At 37.1% G+C, this 16,527-nt stretch overlaps 1 protein-coding gene across 3 annotated transcripts in view; it reads right to left on the bottom strand.

The window, feature by feature from the left end:
* Positions 1-16,527, bottom strand: part of NBEA (neurobeachin) — a 615,556-nt gene that overhangs the window by 32,361 nt on the left and 566,668 nt on the right. The gene's annotated exons all lie outside the window — the stretch shown is intronic.

Raw genomic sequence — 16,527 nt, 5'->3', positions numbered from 1 at the left:
TTAAGTGTGAAGCTTGATCAATGTGTGTATGTGTGTGTGTGTTTGTGTGTGTGTGTATTTACATTTTTCCATGTTACAAGAACTACCCATATCAAGACAGACATTGGAATGAAGCTAGTAGGCTCCGTAGCTTAGTCTGGGTGGTGGTTACATGAGAATATACATATTACTTGTGTACTTCCTCAGCCAATTACTTTCACGCCCTATCCCCTGATAAGGTAGTCACTATTTCAATGTTTATTACCCTTGATTATATTTTCTGTTCTTGAATTTCTATTTAATAGACTCATAAGGGGCCAGCAGGTGATAGGGAGGTAAAGGCAGCTAGATCCTACATGGCCAACTGTGTGGTTTGAGTCCTGGACCCAGTGGCTTGAAAATCACACCAGGCACCTGTGTGTGCATGCCCACAATCCTGATAAGAGAATGGAGGGGAAAGGATTGTGGCATGGCCCTCCCCACTCCGGGATGATTTCTTACTCTTCTGCACTCTTCCCCACCCTGTCTCTCTCCAGGGAGCACATGTGTCTTACGGCAGAAAGGGGGAGGAAAAAAAGAATCATATAATACATATTTTGTGTGTCTGCTTTTTTTGATTAACATACTTATTGTCTACAAGATTCATCCCTGTGTGTATCAGTAGTTTGCTGTATAGTATCTCTTAATCTACCATAATTTATCAGTTCTCTTATTGATGGATATTGGAGTTGTGAATAGTTTCAGGTTTTCATGAATAGTTAACTTTGAAAATTCTTGTACATGTCTTTCGGTGGAGGAAAACAGCCATTGTTGGGTATATACTTAGATATTGGGTTGCAGAGACATAGGGCAGGGATATGTTTAGTTTTACTACCCAATTATTTTTCAAAATAACTATATTTTCTTTAATTATTAATATTGGTGAATCCAGAATGTAATGGACAAAGATGTAAGTGTAGTGATTTCAACTGTGTGGTCTTTAAGGCACTGAGATGCTGACTGCTTACATATCCAAACTCAACTGTATCTCACAACATAATTATGAATGGAATAGCAGTATGTTTCAATACCAGAAACTGTTCAAACTGGAAAAAAGGCTAAGTTAGTCTCCTCAGAGTTTTAAATTTCAGTTTTAAACTGTTAAATGGGTTCTTAAAAAATGATTTTGTTGAATACTACTGAGCAGTCATTATGTCCTTAGAATTTATTTTTCTCCATTGAGAAATAGGTTTAACACCTTGAAGAAGTACTAAACACAGATTTCTGCAGGGGTGAGCAGAGAAACAAAGGGAAATATGAGCTGAGTGATACTTAGGGAAACAAAACAAATAAATTTGAACAGTATATGTGATTTTTCAGACTTAAAATGACACATAATTCAGCTTTACCTGCTTATTTGTAATACTGAATTCTCATGAGAGAAAGATCCTATTAGGGACACTTTCCTTTTTGTCCCCTTCCTACTGCTTATTATCCCATTCCTTGGTCTTGTCAGGCTCTTCTCTAAAATCCTACAGGACCCACCTACCAAGCTATAGGATTACACATTTTCATCTAGGAGTCCTGTTTTCTACTTTGTTCTCAACAACCTGGCTAGTGTTTCACTTTCATCATAGGTGTATGGCTGTGTGGTCTACACCCTTTACAAAGGTGGAAGACAAATGGTGGACAGAATCTACCCCACCTCAAAGCCCTGAGGAAGGGCAGGCACATGCTAATGCAGCCACTTAAGGAGGCCACATGCGTTAACTATCCTGTGGCGTGTGTCTTATTCCTTTGACCTCTGTACCTCTTACTTGGTTGCTTCCTTCCTCTCTTCCCTTCCAAGAAAGTTCTGCCTCATCTCTGATAAAGACACATACCTGGGATTAAATCCTCAGAAGAGGAAATAAGTAAATAGGCTGTATGTATATGAGTATTATACGTGTGTCTGTTAACACGAGACTTGACAGCCTAGGTAAAAGTAAATGAGGCAGCAGGTAAGTAATCATTCAGATGTCATAGCTTCTCTGGTAAGCAGAAAATAAAAACTTTGGCTAATCATATTTTTTCCAAAATGTGAAAAAATTTAACCCATATATATTTTTTTCTTAGAGAAACTTTGCCACTTCTAGTATGTTTAGGGTAAGTGTAATTTAGTAATAGTATTTAGATGAAACACCATCGGGTCACAGGGCCCTGAGGAAATGTGTGAGGGAGCTAATACTACAGGCTCGAAAAAGACCTATTTAATCCATTGACATTGGTCTCTATACATTTGTGCTACAGGTTACAGAAATGTGTAAAATACCCAGACTACATCCAAATAACCTGTCAGTTCATTGATAATTTTCAGAGAATTTTTTAAAAATGGGGCTGGCAAGTGACATAGTGGTGAAGGTGCTGGACTGCCACATTGCCGGCCGCAGTTTGAATCCCAGACCTTGTGGCTTGAAAGTAACACTGTATGTGTATGTGTGTGTGCCCAAGATCCCAGGAGGAGAATGGAGGAGAAGGGACTGTGGCATGGCCATCCTCTGGAGCAATGATTTCTCACTTTCTCTCTCGCTGTCTCTGGCAAGCACACATATACTATTAGAAAAACCTTTGAAAAAAATTAAGAAAAAGAAATAGTAAAAGTGGTTGATTGGGAACACAGAACATTCTCCAAAAAGTTTCCTTAATTGTATTTATCTCGCTGTATAGCTCTTATTTACAAGCATTTTAATTTAATGCTTGAAAGTAATTTTTTTAAGACCGAATTTTAGGGACGTGTACTTACTGGAGAGACAGAAAACAAGAAATCACCTCCGCCCCTCCTCCAGGGGTGGGGGATGGCCATGCTACAATCCTTTCTTCTCCACTCTCCTCTGGGGATCTTGAGCATGCATGCACACATGCTTGGTGTGAGTTTTAAACTGCTGGGTCCAGGTCTAGAACCACAGTCAACTATGTGGAAGTCCAATGACAATAACCATTATGTCATCTGCTGGTCCCTGGTGTGAGTTTTAAGTCACTGGATCCGGGACTTGAACTGCAATTGACTAAGTGAGCATCCAGCAATATAACCATTATGCCATCCGCTGGTTCTGAAAGTAATTTTTTTTAACCAGAAAATATAAGTTTAACAAAAAATAAAGAAGATATATGTGATTTGTCAATATATCCTTCTATTCCACCTACAATTCTAACAATAGCAAATAAGAAAAACAAAAAAAACATGATGGAATTCTGAAAAGTCAAAAATGATAAAAAGAAAGGTTACTTAATGGCAGACTCTATTTTAACCAATAAGCTTTTGCTTCTGGTTTATTGTTGTAATAAAACAAGATCATACAAAGCATTACTTTTTAATGCTGGAAAAACAGGAGCAAAATAAATCAAGCAAATAATATCACTACTTTATTATTTCTAGCTTTGTAAACACTAAACTATATAAAAAATTAAAATGCTAATTTATATTCAACTGCTTCCATTTATAGGAGAATGGAGGAGAAGGGACTGTGGCATGGCCATCCTCTGGAGCAATGATTTCTCACTTTCTCTCTCGCTGTCTCTGGCAAGCACACATATACTATTAGAAAAACCTTTGAAAAAAATTAAGAAAAAGAAATAGTAAAAGTGGTTGATTGGGAACACAGAACATTCTCCAAAAAGTTTCCTTAATTGTATTTATCTCGCTGTATAGCTCTTATTTACAAGCATTTTAATTTAATGCTTGAAAGTAATTTTTTTAAGACCGAATTTTAGGGACGTGTACTTACTGGAGAGACAGAAAACAAGAAATCACCTCCGCCCCTCCTCCAGGGGTGGGGGATGGCCATGCTACAATCCTTTCTTCTCCACTCTCCTCTGGGGATCTTGAGCATGCATGCACACATGCTTGGTGTGAGTTTTAAACTGCTGGGTCCAGGTCTAGAACCACAGTCAACTATGTGGAAGTCCAATGACAATAACCATTATGTCATCTGCTGGTCCCTGGTGTGAGTTTTAAGTCACTGGATCCGGGACTTGAACTGCAATTGACTAAGTGAGCATCCAGCAATATAACCATTATGCCATCCGCTGGTTCTGAAAGTAATTTTTTTTAACCAGAAAATATAAGTTTAACAAAAAATAAAGAAGATATATGTGATTTGTCAATATATCCTTCTATTCCACCTACAATTCTAACAATAGCAAATAAGAAAAACAAAAAAAACATGATGGAATTCTGAAAAGTCAAAAATGATAAAAAGAAAGGTTACTTAATGGCAGACTCTATTTTAACCAATAAGCTTTTGCTTCTGGTTTATTGTTGTAATAAAACAAGATCATACAAAGCATTACTTTTTAATGCTGGAAAAACAGGAGCAAAATAAATCAAGCAAATAATATCACTACTTTATTATTTCTAGCTTTGTAAACACTAAACTATATAAAAAATTAAAATGCTAATTTATATTCAACTGCTTCCATTTATACATAGAAAACACAAAATATAAGAAAAAGTATTTTTCCTTTTAATAGTCAACTGAATTAAGATTATTCCAACCAAATTGTTAGAATATTTGAGCAGATATTTGGTAACTCTAGTAAAAAAAAATACATTTCCCTTAATTAGTAGGTTATGTCAGACAATATTTGAGGGAGAGGATTTCAACTTGGTCAGTTATATGCCTTGGTTCATGGTTGCACTCCTAGAGTGAAGAGCAAACTTCTTCAGCTGATTCCTATTTCCTCCTAGGAATGAATACTATAATGATAATTGACTTAACAAATGAATGTGAAAAAACAAGGGTCAATTCTCCTGGATTGAAAGTGCTCCAACTAGAATATTTTATCTTCAGATTGAGTTTGTAGCATCAGTGGCAAACTCACTAAACCTTTCTGCTTACAAAGAGGTGTAAGTTCACTCAGGCAGGAAGAGTGCATACATTTTAAGGTAGCTGGTAGTGGCTGATCTACTCTGGAAGCCATACATAAGTGTGCTTAGTCTAGAGAAGAGAGAGACCCAGGGGGACCAGATGGGTGGCTGGGAGACAAGTTTGCATGGACCAATCACTGCATTCCTTTTCTTATTCCCAGCCAATGACACAGTTCATGACGGGAGACAGGAGGATGAAGTGATGAAGTATTTATTGTATGACTCCTCTTTGTCACGTTTCCAGTTTGGAAGTGGCCCGGTTGCATTCTTCTATCCAAGTTAACAGTTCTTGGGTGACCATTTCTCTCACTAGGTTCTGGTAATGACTCTCTCTCCTTGTTCCCTAAAGCCTAAGTGTGGTAACCCGTAGGTGCTTTACCATCTCTGTTCATCTACTTTATCCTGCCCACATCTTTGTAAATACAAGGAGATTTCAAAGTCAGTGGGGAAAAAAAGTTAAAGTATAAGTTTATTTTGGTGCTAACATTTTTTCCCAAATACATACATAATTTTTGCATAATATGTATTTTCCATGAATATTCTGAAGACCCTTGGAGGACATACATACATACATACATACATACATTTATGTATCTAGTTATTGGAGAGGTTTTTGCTATAGGGCACGTGTGCTTGCCAGAAAGACAGAGAGAGAGACAGAGAGACAGAAAGCGAGAAATCACCCCCCAGGAGGAATGGCCATGCCACAATTCCTTCTCCTCCTTTCTCCTCTGGGGTTCTTGGGCACGCACACACAAGCACCTGGTGTGTTTAAGCCACTGGGCCCAAGACTCGAACTGTGGTCGACTACCTGGGAGTCCAGAGACATAGTCATTACGCTAATTTCTGGTCCCTGTAGGACAATTAAGCTCTCTTCAATACCCTTTAAAATTAAAAAAAAAAATTGTTACAAAATATACGAAGCATAAAATGTACTATCGTAACTATTTTTAAGTGTACAGTTTAGTGGTGCTAAGTATACTGTGCATCCACTACCCAGAACTTTTTTTTTTTTTTTGGAGAGATTTTCACTATAGGGCGCGTGCGCTCGCCAGACAGACAGAGAGAGACATAGAGACAGAAAGTGAAAAATCAACCCCCAGGGGGGATGGTCTTGCCACAATCCCTTCTCTATTCTCCTCTCAGGATCTTGGGCACGCACGCACACGCGCCCGGCGTGAGTTTTAAGCCACCAGGTCCAGGATGCAAACCGCGGTCGACTACGTGGGAGTCCAGCAACATAGCCATTACGCTAACTGCTGGTTCTCTCCCCAGAACTTCTGACATTTCCCATAATTAGTGATGCTGAGCATGTTTTCATGCACTTGTTGATCATTTGTAACTCTGGGGTTCACTAACCCTTTGATAGGGTCACACTGATAGATATAAATAGGATTGGTATTGAGGCATGATAAATGAAAGTAATGCTGGTTAGTTACTTTGTGCTTCATGTCTGTGTAGGACTGACCAAAATCAATTTATATCCAAACAAGAAATATTTTCTTTGAGAACCTGGAATATTTTAGGGATAAACACTATTTTCCTGTGTCATCTATAGCTGTTAATTCTCAATAAGGTAACTAAAATACCTTTTATCTGCATGATTTAGAGACTCACTTATATGGAAGCAAGGGTTTTGGCAGATGATGTTTTTCCTGATTACCAGAAGGTGTGTGTGCTTGCAAGAGACAGACAGAGAGACAGGTAGACAGAGAGAGAAAGCACCCTGTAATGGGGCATCCTCACACAGCAATCTCTACTACTCCATTTTTCTATCCTGTAGAGATTTTGGTCATGCATTCACAGCACCTGGCATGTTTTTCAAGCCACTGGGTCAGGACCCAATAGTCCCTTAACTACCAGGCTACAAAGCCAGCCCATCAGATGACTCAGGACATTCCCAGGGTTTCGTTTCTTTGCTCATTTCTGGTTAGACCATTAAATAGCATTTAGAAGAGTATTCAACCTAGAAAAGCTAAACTACATATTAGAGGAATCCATCCCACATCCCTACCAAATTTTCCTGGTTATAAAAGGGATTTCAAAAAAGGTCATGGAAACACAGATTTAAAGATTGCATTTATCTTATGTACAAAAAAACCCTTTTAAATCCATGTATAATTTTTTCATAATAGGCATGTTCCATGAACTGCTTGGAGACTTCCTTATATAAAACAAATTCTTAGAAGGCTGATTCAGGAGGTCGAGGAGAAGGATGGTAGGAGGAGAGACAACCTAGAAGTCATAGTACAGGTGGCAGTAAGTTTACTTAGCATGTCTAATGATGGGGGAAAAAAATCATGAAAATAATAAAAGCTGCAATAGATTTCCTTGGTATGTGAAATGACACTGAGACAATGGTTCACTGCGTGGTAGTATAAATACTCCAAAACATAGTCATACACTTTTATTAAACTAAATTCAGATTAAAAATATTATTGCATGTATTCGGTAGAACACAGTGTTGTTCTTCCATTTTGACATAAATGGGAAACAATAATTTAGATCTACTATATTAAGACTTCAAATGGCTTTAAATAGGCTCATTATCAATATGTTTAAAGCCTTTAAAAATGAGTCCTAAACATCTGACTGAAATGCTTAGGTATTTAGATTGAGTAATATCTATTTCAGCAAATTGAAGGATGCAATATGTTTTGAATAATTGCTAATTTATGCTGAGGTAACAACTGTTTAATATAACTGAAATCTATGTTAATAGAAGATAAGAAAATCCCTTCCAGCTATTTCTATTACAAACAGCAGGCTGCAATTTTCACCCTTCTTCCCTTGAGTAAAATATGACTTTAGATACTTATGAAAGCATTGCTGTTAATTTCTGAAAATCAATAATTAGCACTTCTCAATACCACACAATAAAATAACAGAAAGAAGAGAAAAAGCACATCTCACATAAATGACACACATCTGACTCTGACTAGCTGCATTATTTATGCTTTTCTAGTGGATGGTTGATGACCATGGTCTAGCAAAGGACTGCAGTAATTATGAAGAGGAAAGATAAACTGAAATTAAAGATTTATTTGCTAATTAAAAGTAAATGTGTGTCATTAATTTATTTGATGCTAATTTCTATACTCAAACTTTATTCATCAAATTTTGGCAATGCAAGCCTTATTGTTGCAGATGAGAAACACAAAAGAAATATTATACTTTCAAACCTTTACCCTTATTAGTTTTAGGGCTCACACTTTTATTCCCATACTCGAAATGATCTTTTAACTTTAAAGAACCCCTGATGTGTTTTTCTACTCCAATGATTAAATGTGAGGGTTTTCTTTCTATTTTAATTTGGCTTTTGAATTTGTTAAAATTTTCAGTTCAGGGGCTGTTGGTGGTGTGGTGGTTGACACGCTGGATTCCCACATGGCTGACCATGGTCTGAGTCCTGGACCTGGTGGCTTATTTCTCACTCTCCCTCTCTTTCTCTCTGGTCAAATTAAAATATAATAATGATAATAAATAAAATTAAATAATTATTTTAAATATTTTTTTCAGTTCAGTAAAACTTTCTGTAACTATAGGGAGGAAATTAAGATGATCTTAATTAAATGTTTATTATCTATTTGGTTAATTATTTGTTGTAATCAATTGTCTGAATAACTGCCCAGAAGAACTCTGAACATCTCACATATGAAGACAATTAGGTACCTGCAAATGGAGGGCACTGTGTTACTACTCATGCAGGCACATCCGGGGGTGGTGTTATTCTTTCTCATATCAAAGAAAGAAGTCAGAAATGAGAGAGAGAAAAGCCAAAGGCTTCTAAGAAATTCACAGAAAGAATAAGCAGTGATTATAGAGACCATCACTGTCCTCACTGTGAACACCTTCATTTACATCATGAGAGTGAAAAGTGCATTCATTTTTTTCCTTATAGATTTTATGAGTTCATCTCAGGAAAGCCAGCACTGCAGCTGTTTGGGTTAAGGACACATCTATCTTGTTTCTTGACAGCCTATCATGTCAGTTCTCTGTAGTAGCAAAGAGTATTTCATAAAGTGAAAGCTAAAGTGATCTAGTCTACTTCCTATGGGCATATTTTCACTACAGCAGATCCAAAGGGATGCTTTATTATCCCTGTCAGATCAAAGAAAGAGATTGGAAAAAAAGAAGAAAATGTAATCTAAGATGACCAAGGATTATTAGTAACAAAACAAATCAGACTAACATACCACATTATTATGACTTCTGGTAATATTAAAATGTATTTAATATTTTACTATCTCCAGCATAACAGATAAATATGTATGTATATAAATTAATAAATGTTGCATAGCCCATATGTTCTAACAGCTTCCAGAAAACAAGTCCCTTATGATTGGCTTATAGGTATACATCTCACTGTCAAAGAGAAGTCATTAAATCATTTTTCAGTTTGGCAAAGTTGACTCTAGGTATGATGACAAGTATTATGACAAGCTTAGAACTTAGTATCTTGTTAATAATTTTTCTGGTGTGAGCTCATAGATTTTGTTGGTATATTTACTCCACATTTTTCTCTTGTTGAACAGTTACAACTTTAGTGCCAATTCATTCAATAATAGGAATGATAAACTAATGACACTAAATAAAAATTTTAAAAATATACAATAATCTTTCTTTATGTAAGGAGGGTATATTCAAAGAACACCAGTGGATGCCTGAAACCACGGATAATAAGAACTCACTATAGGGACCAGCAGTTAGCATAATGACTATGTAGCTGGACTCCCATGTAGTCGACCGCGGTTCGAGTCCCGGACCCAGTGGCTTAAACTCACGCTGGGTGCATGTGCGTGCGTGCCCAAGATCCTGGGAGGAGAATGGAGAAGGGATTGTGGTGTGGCCATCCCCCCTGGGGGTGATTTCTCGCTTTCTATCTCTCTGTCTCTCTGGCGAGCGCACACGACCTAAAGAAAAACCTCTCGAAAAAAAAATAACTCACTATATTGGCTAATTTACAAATTAGGCATAGTAAGGGATTAAAAACAACAATAAAATAGAAAAAAAAACAGAATATAATGCAATAAGATTTATTTGAATGTGGTCCTCTCTTTCAAAATATCTTTCGAACTGTACTGTAACAGAATCCATGCAAAGTGAGTCCACAGGCAAGGAGGGACTGCTGGAAATAATGAAGGCTCGAAATGCCAACATTTAGATCAAGGCAAAGAGTGTTACAGTGGACTGCAAGTAGGCTGCCTTTATAGGATTTTGAAGACATTACTGAAAAGAAGCACAATTATTTTTTTAATTAAATGATAATAAAAACTCAAATGTATTGATTTTACTTGTTGCTATCACAGATTATTTTTGATTAAATATAGAGAGAACTATAAGTTATTTTTTAAAGTTCTAAGATATTTCATTTAATTGTACTTTTAGGTAATAATCCAAGTTTGTATAGTGGTTTACAGTTTACAAAGTATTTTCACATTGTTTTGTCCTCTGAGTTAGGTATTATTTCTGTAATTGTTTTTAGATAAGAAAATAAAGACACATAAAAAGTAAGCAGTTGACTTAATGTCACTCAAATGCTAACGGTGGGCTATGATACAATCTAACCTGATTCTTATCTTTCTATCTTTTTTTTATTGCCTAATATAATACCATATAATCATACTCTGAGGCAGACAGCTTTAAATAATTATGTCTATGGTCATAAGTGTGATAATTTCTCAAAACAGTTTTAGTTTTTTGGGGGACCAGCAGAGGGGGTATTGGCTATGTCACTGGACTCCCACGTCGTCAAATGTGGTATGAGTCCCAGACCCATTGGCTTAAACTCAAGCTGGGTGTGTGTGCGTGCATGCTCAAAATCCCGAGGAGAGAATGGAGGAGAAGGGATTGCAGAGTTGCCACACACCCCCGGGGGCGTGATTTCTCACTTTCTGTCTCTGTTAAAATTTTTCTGTTGGATTTATTGAATTAGTAATCTCTATTAATCAACTACCAGCTATGACATAATCCCATAGTCTCTTTAGAATGCTCAGACTCATAAAACTGTTTTTCTGAGAGGTGATTAAAACAAATAATCAACAAAATGACTTACAAAATGCCCTTAGTGTCGTCTTAATTTTCTGCCTCTAATTAGTGGACATTTTATTGAGTTGAAAGTTTTAATAAATTCAAAAGCATAAATAATATAGAAAAATCTTATAGTATGAATCAGTGAAACAGAAATACACATTAGGCATCCTTTACAATTTTTTTTTTTGGAGAGGTTTTTGCTATAGGGCGTGTGACTCACCAGACAGAGAGAGACAGAGAGACAGAAAGCGAGAAATCACCCCCAGGGGGAATGGCCACGCTGCAATCCCTTCTCCTCCTTTCTCCTCTCGGGACCTTGGGCACGCACGCACACGTGTCCGGTGTGAGTTTTAAGCCACCGGGTCTGGGACTCGAACTGCGGTCAACTACATGGGAGTCCAGTGACATAGCCATTATGCTAACTGCTGGTCCCCAGCGTCCGTTACAATCTTAAGAATCATTTTGGAAGCAGGAAAATATTATGTGTAACATGACTAAATTTTAGTATATATCTTGTTATTTTTAATTACTAAGAAAAAATGGGAATAAAGAAATTCTGACTTAGTAATCAGGAGACCTCAGTCAAGTCCTGGCTCTGACCCTAGACAGTAGGTATCCTTGGAAAAATTACTTAATAAGACTGTTAGGCTAGATGAATAATTTTTAAACTAAGAATGTATGTGAAATTCCTGGAGATTATTTTTCCCCTCTTCCAAATAAACCTGCCTAAAGCCTCTCCCTTGATATTCTGAAATGCCCAGGATGGACAGATACAGTCACAGGGCATGGGGAGTTACACGGGTTTGGTGGATATGGCATGAGTAGAGGGGGTGGGGTGGGTGTAAATGAAAAAAGTGAAAAATTTAAAAAATGGATGATAGGAACATGGGGCTCATTGTATCACCCTTCCCTCTTTTGTAAAGGGGGGAAAAAGCTTTACAAATAATTCTATAGAATTTTATTAAAAAAAAAAAAATAACAACTTCTTAAACTCTAAGTCACCTGGGGATCTCGTTAAACGCACATTCTGATTTGGCAGGTTGGGAAGTGTGAGCAGATGAAGTTCTAACAAGGTCCCAGGTGATGCTAATAGTGCTGGACTAATCATGCTGGACTGAAGATGAAGTCAGAGTACTTTATCAGCCATTTTGTTGATTATATTTTCTCATATAATACTATATTGGTCATTTTGTTGATTATATTTTCTAATCACTTCTCAGAAAAAGTTTTATGAATCTTCTAGCATTCCAAAGAGACTGTGGGATTAACCCAAAGCTGGTAGTTTTTTTTAATAGAGATTACTGATTAAATAAATGCACACAGAAAAATTTTACTGTATTTTATGATCTGTGAAAAACCGTTTGTTCTAGGGACCAGAAGTTAGCATAATGGCTATGTCGCTGGACTCCCCTGTAGTCGACTGCGGTTCACGTCCCAGACCCGGTGGTTTAAAACTCACGCCAGGCGCATGTGCGTGCGTGCCCAAGATCCCGAGAGGAGAATGGAGAAGGGATTATGGCATGGTCATCCCCCCTGGGGAATGATTTCTTGCTTTCTGTCTCTCTGTTTCTCTCTGTCTGTCTGGCAAGCGCACGCACCCTATAGCAAAAACCTCTCAAAAAAAAAAAAAAAAAGAAAGAAAAAAACCCGTTTGTTCTAAAACTGTCTTGAGAAATTATCATGCTTATGACCATAGACATAATTTTTCAAGCCTATGTGTCTCAGAGTATGATTATACGGTATGCGTTAGGCAATTAAAAATGATAGAAAGACAGAAATCAGGTTATAGGTTGTATCATAATCCACCATTAGTATTTGAATGACATTAGGTTTGAGAAGCAAGGACTTATAAAACCATGGGACTAGATGATAATGAACCAGGACACCCTATTCTTTAAGCAAGTCACAAGATAGAGTTTCTTCGCCATCATTTAGTAAGGGAAAATATAAAGCAAACTACATAATTTTATTAATAAAGAAAATTTCAAGCATTATCATGCTTGAAAAACACTGCTCAAATAGTTAAGCTCGTACACGAAAAAAAAGGCCTAGAAGATTATGATGTAAGTCAAGATTTAAGACAATTTAAATACTATCTACTATCCACCAGATCTAATGTTTACATATTAAGAAGAGCTTTGTACCAGAACTGTCCTGTCATGTTTCTGCCCAGAGGCTGTCATGATAAAGTTTATTATCAATTACTGCTTTACAAGTATAAAATAAGTTAAGCTGTCATAATTTTCTCACCCAGAAATCCTAAACTGTCAAAGAATGTCAATTTTTAATCTGACATAGAGAAGAAAATTATCTGTTACTCTGACCTCTAATTTCTTGACATTTTAATGCTATAATTGCTGTGGTTAGTGCTGCTTCATGGGTTCACCTGTCAAGGAAGAATGAATCAATAACCTTAAGCCATTTCTCAAGTTTTAGCACTAACTTCAAAGTTCAACGTTATAGTCAGATTGTAGATTGTTATCATTTTCTTTTTGGATGAAGTAAACATATATTGATACCCATATATTAATATTTTTTCTTGTTTAAAAAAATCAGTGTTCAATTTCAGCATTTAAAAACACCCATCTTTCCTAGGCAAGCTGGAATTTAGTATAAGATAACTATAACTAGGCTTGCTTTGGTTTTATCTATGAGGAAATCTTTGCATTTTAAAACTACAAAGATAAACATTATCAAATAAAAGGAATGTGTTAAGATCAATTAAAAGGGTTAACATTTTGGTACCAGCAGTTGGCGTAATGGCTATGTTGCTGGACTCTGACCTAGTCGACCGTGATTCGAGTCCTGGACATGGTGGCTTAAACTCATGCTGGACGCATGTGCGTGTGTGCAGATCACAAGAGGAGAATGGAGGAGAACGGACTGTGGTGTGGCCATCCCCCCAGGGGGTGATTTATTGCTTTCTGTCTCTCTGTCTCTCTCTCTTTCTGGCGAGCACATGCGCCCTATGGCAAACAAACAAACAAACAAACAAAAACAAAAAAACACCTCTCAAAAAAAAATAGGGTTAACATTTTAAATTGCCTCATATCTCACCATGGTACATCGATGCTGACGTCCAGTAGCTCATCATGAGGGTTTTCAAAAAGGGCATCACGCCTGTCAGAGGGTCTACTCACAGGGGTAATGCATAGGTAAGAGGGCCTAAATGACAGCCTAGTGTGAATATGCCATACCTCACTCCATTTATTTACAGAGCTCTTTCTTGTGCTAGGAGATGTTAAGTGCTTTATTTTGGGAAACATATGTATTATTCCTCTTTAGTGCATGACATTTTGTTGGAACATATTAATTTATAATTGGCTAACTGGCATTAACATTAATGGCAACATATTAGGGAGGTAATGGTGAAGAATGGGAGAGGGGAAATTAACTCGTATTCCTTGAAATAATTTAATCTGTTATGTCTACATAGTACTAAATGGTTTGCTAGTGGTCTCAAAGAGATAAAGTATCTTCCTGAGCAATCTTGTGTTGACTCAGGCTCACAGGGTCAGGGCCAACATGGTGTGTGCTCAGGCCTATGCTGGCTGGGGGAAGGAAGGTGACAGTATTCCAGGTATGTGTTCTTTCATACCTAGTATGCCAAGAACTGGCAGTAATTGGGTTGGGAAGATGGGCAATGGTCTTAGAGACTCTGTATCTGGCAGTTATGTGCTCAGAATGACAATGATGAGAAGAGACAGAGTCCTGAACTAAAGCACGCTAGTGTTATACTTTACATCACTATGAGGTAATAAGGAGCCAAAAGATAACATACTGCTCAGTCCATCTATGTAATAAACAAATATGTAGTCGAACCACTCCTACCCAGCAACCGTGACAACCACAAAATTATACATTTTCATGTAATGTTTCATTAGGAAGTTCCACAGTTTAGTAATAAAGGCCTATATATATATTTTTTTTTTTTCCCCAATGTCCAGTACTACGGTGTGATTTTTTTGTTGTTGTTGTTTTGGAGAGGTTTTCGCTATAGGGCGCGTGCGCTCGCCAGACAGACAGAGAGAGACAGAGAGACAGAAAGGGAGGACGGTCACGCCACAATCCCTTCTCCTCCATTCTCCTCCTGGGATCTTGGGCACGCACGCACACACGCCTGGTGTGAGATTTAAGCAACCGGGTCCAGGACGCGAACCACAGTCGACTACGTGGGAGTCCAGCGACATAGCCATTACACTAACTGCTGGTTCCCTATGGTGTGATATTTTGTAGAAGCAGGTATTATTGTGAGACTCAAACAATAAATGCTACAGTTTTTCAAAGCATGTATAGTGTGTAATAATCAAATGAAGTAAATAAACATATTTATACCATCTCTGAAAAAAACACTATATCAATGTAAACAAAATATCAATTCTGATTCTATTTTCATTCATTTAAATATAAAAACCATGCTACTTTTTCTGTCAATTACAATGGTGCCTTGTACTTTCATTTCATTAAGATACTTAATATATTTTTATTTTGCCCGAGGATTAACTTGCAACTTTCTTTATAGGACTGAGCTTTATTGTAATGGATAAAATGTATAATAAAATACTCAGGAACAAAAATGTCTATGAGGGGCCAGCAGGTGGCATGGTGATTAAAGTGCTAGACTCGCACATGGCTGACTGTGGTTGAAGTCCAGGGCCCAGTAGCTTGAAAATCAAACCAAAAGCATGTGTATGCTTGCCCAGAATCCTGAGAGGAGAATAGAGAAGAAGAGACTGTGGTGTGGCCATCCCCCCTGGGAGGTGATTTCTCACTTTCCTTCTCTCCATCTCACTCCAGAGAGCACATAGGCCCTATGGGGAAAAAAAAAAAAAAAAAAAAAAAAAAAAAACACCACACACACACTGTCTATGATATTTAAAGTCAAAAAATGATTTGGTCTTGGAATGTAAAAAGGGAGTAATTCCAATTGTTTTCTTTTTCTGATTCTCAAAGGTATTGGTTCCAAAAGAACCAATTTATGTAACAGGCATGTGTTGAGCACAGGTGTAGAGTTACGAGAAAAATTAAGCTCTGACCTCCATCCACATAATCTGAATTCAGCTTATACATACCTGGAGATACTAAGTTAAGTGAGTGTAATCGTTTGTCAAGAAAACCACTTCTTTTGTCTAGTAATTTCATAATACCGGGCTTCTCTCCTTCCTTCATTCTGTTCCCATTTTTTTTCTCTTGACTTCAGGCAATAATTCCATTTCTGTGTGCATACAATATGGTATAATATTGCCCCTAATAACATGCTTGCAATGTGTTTTCTGAGTATTTAGCCCTCAGGGTTCAATGATCAATGACCATGAGGCTCTTCTCTTCCCTTTTCTCTTCTCTGCTTGGAGCCATACAAATGGAGTCATTTTGGTTTTATAGAGGTATATAAGAAACAACTTTATGGATTAAAATTTTTTAGTAGGGCTTCATTTCCCAAATTTACATGTTTCCCACCTATATAATTAAAAATAAAAAAATAAAAAAAGCTTTCCACTGCCTGGAAATGTAGAGATGATTACTTATTTTGCATATGGCAGATGGCAGATATCTGGTAGAATGGAAGATTGGGATATAGCTTCCTTGCAGCAACTCTTAAGTGGCAGCTGTTGTATCTTCACTCTTTTCAC

This window comes from Tupaia chinensis, unplaced genomic scaffold, assembly GCF_000334495.1.
Source record: "Tupaia chinensis unplaced genomic scaffold, TupChi_1.0 Scaffold000597_1, whole genome shotgun sequence".
In the NCBI taxonomy this organism is placed as follows: domain Eukaryota; kingdom Metazoa; phylum Chordata; class Mammalia; order Scandentia; family Tupaiidae; genus Tupaia; species Tupaia belangeri.
The sequence above is the reverse complement of the archived record's forward strand: the minus strand, read 5'-3'. Positions and strand labels throughout refer to the sequence as shown.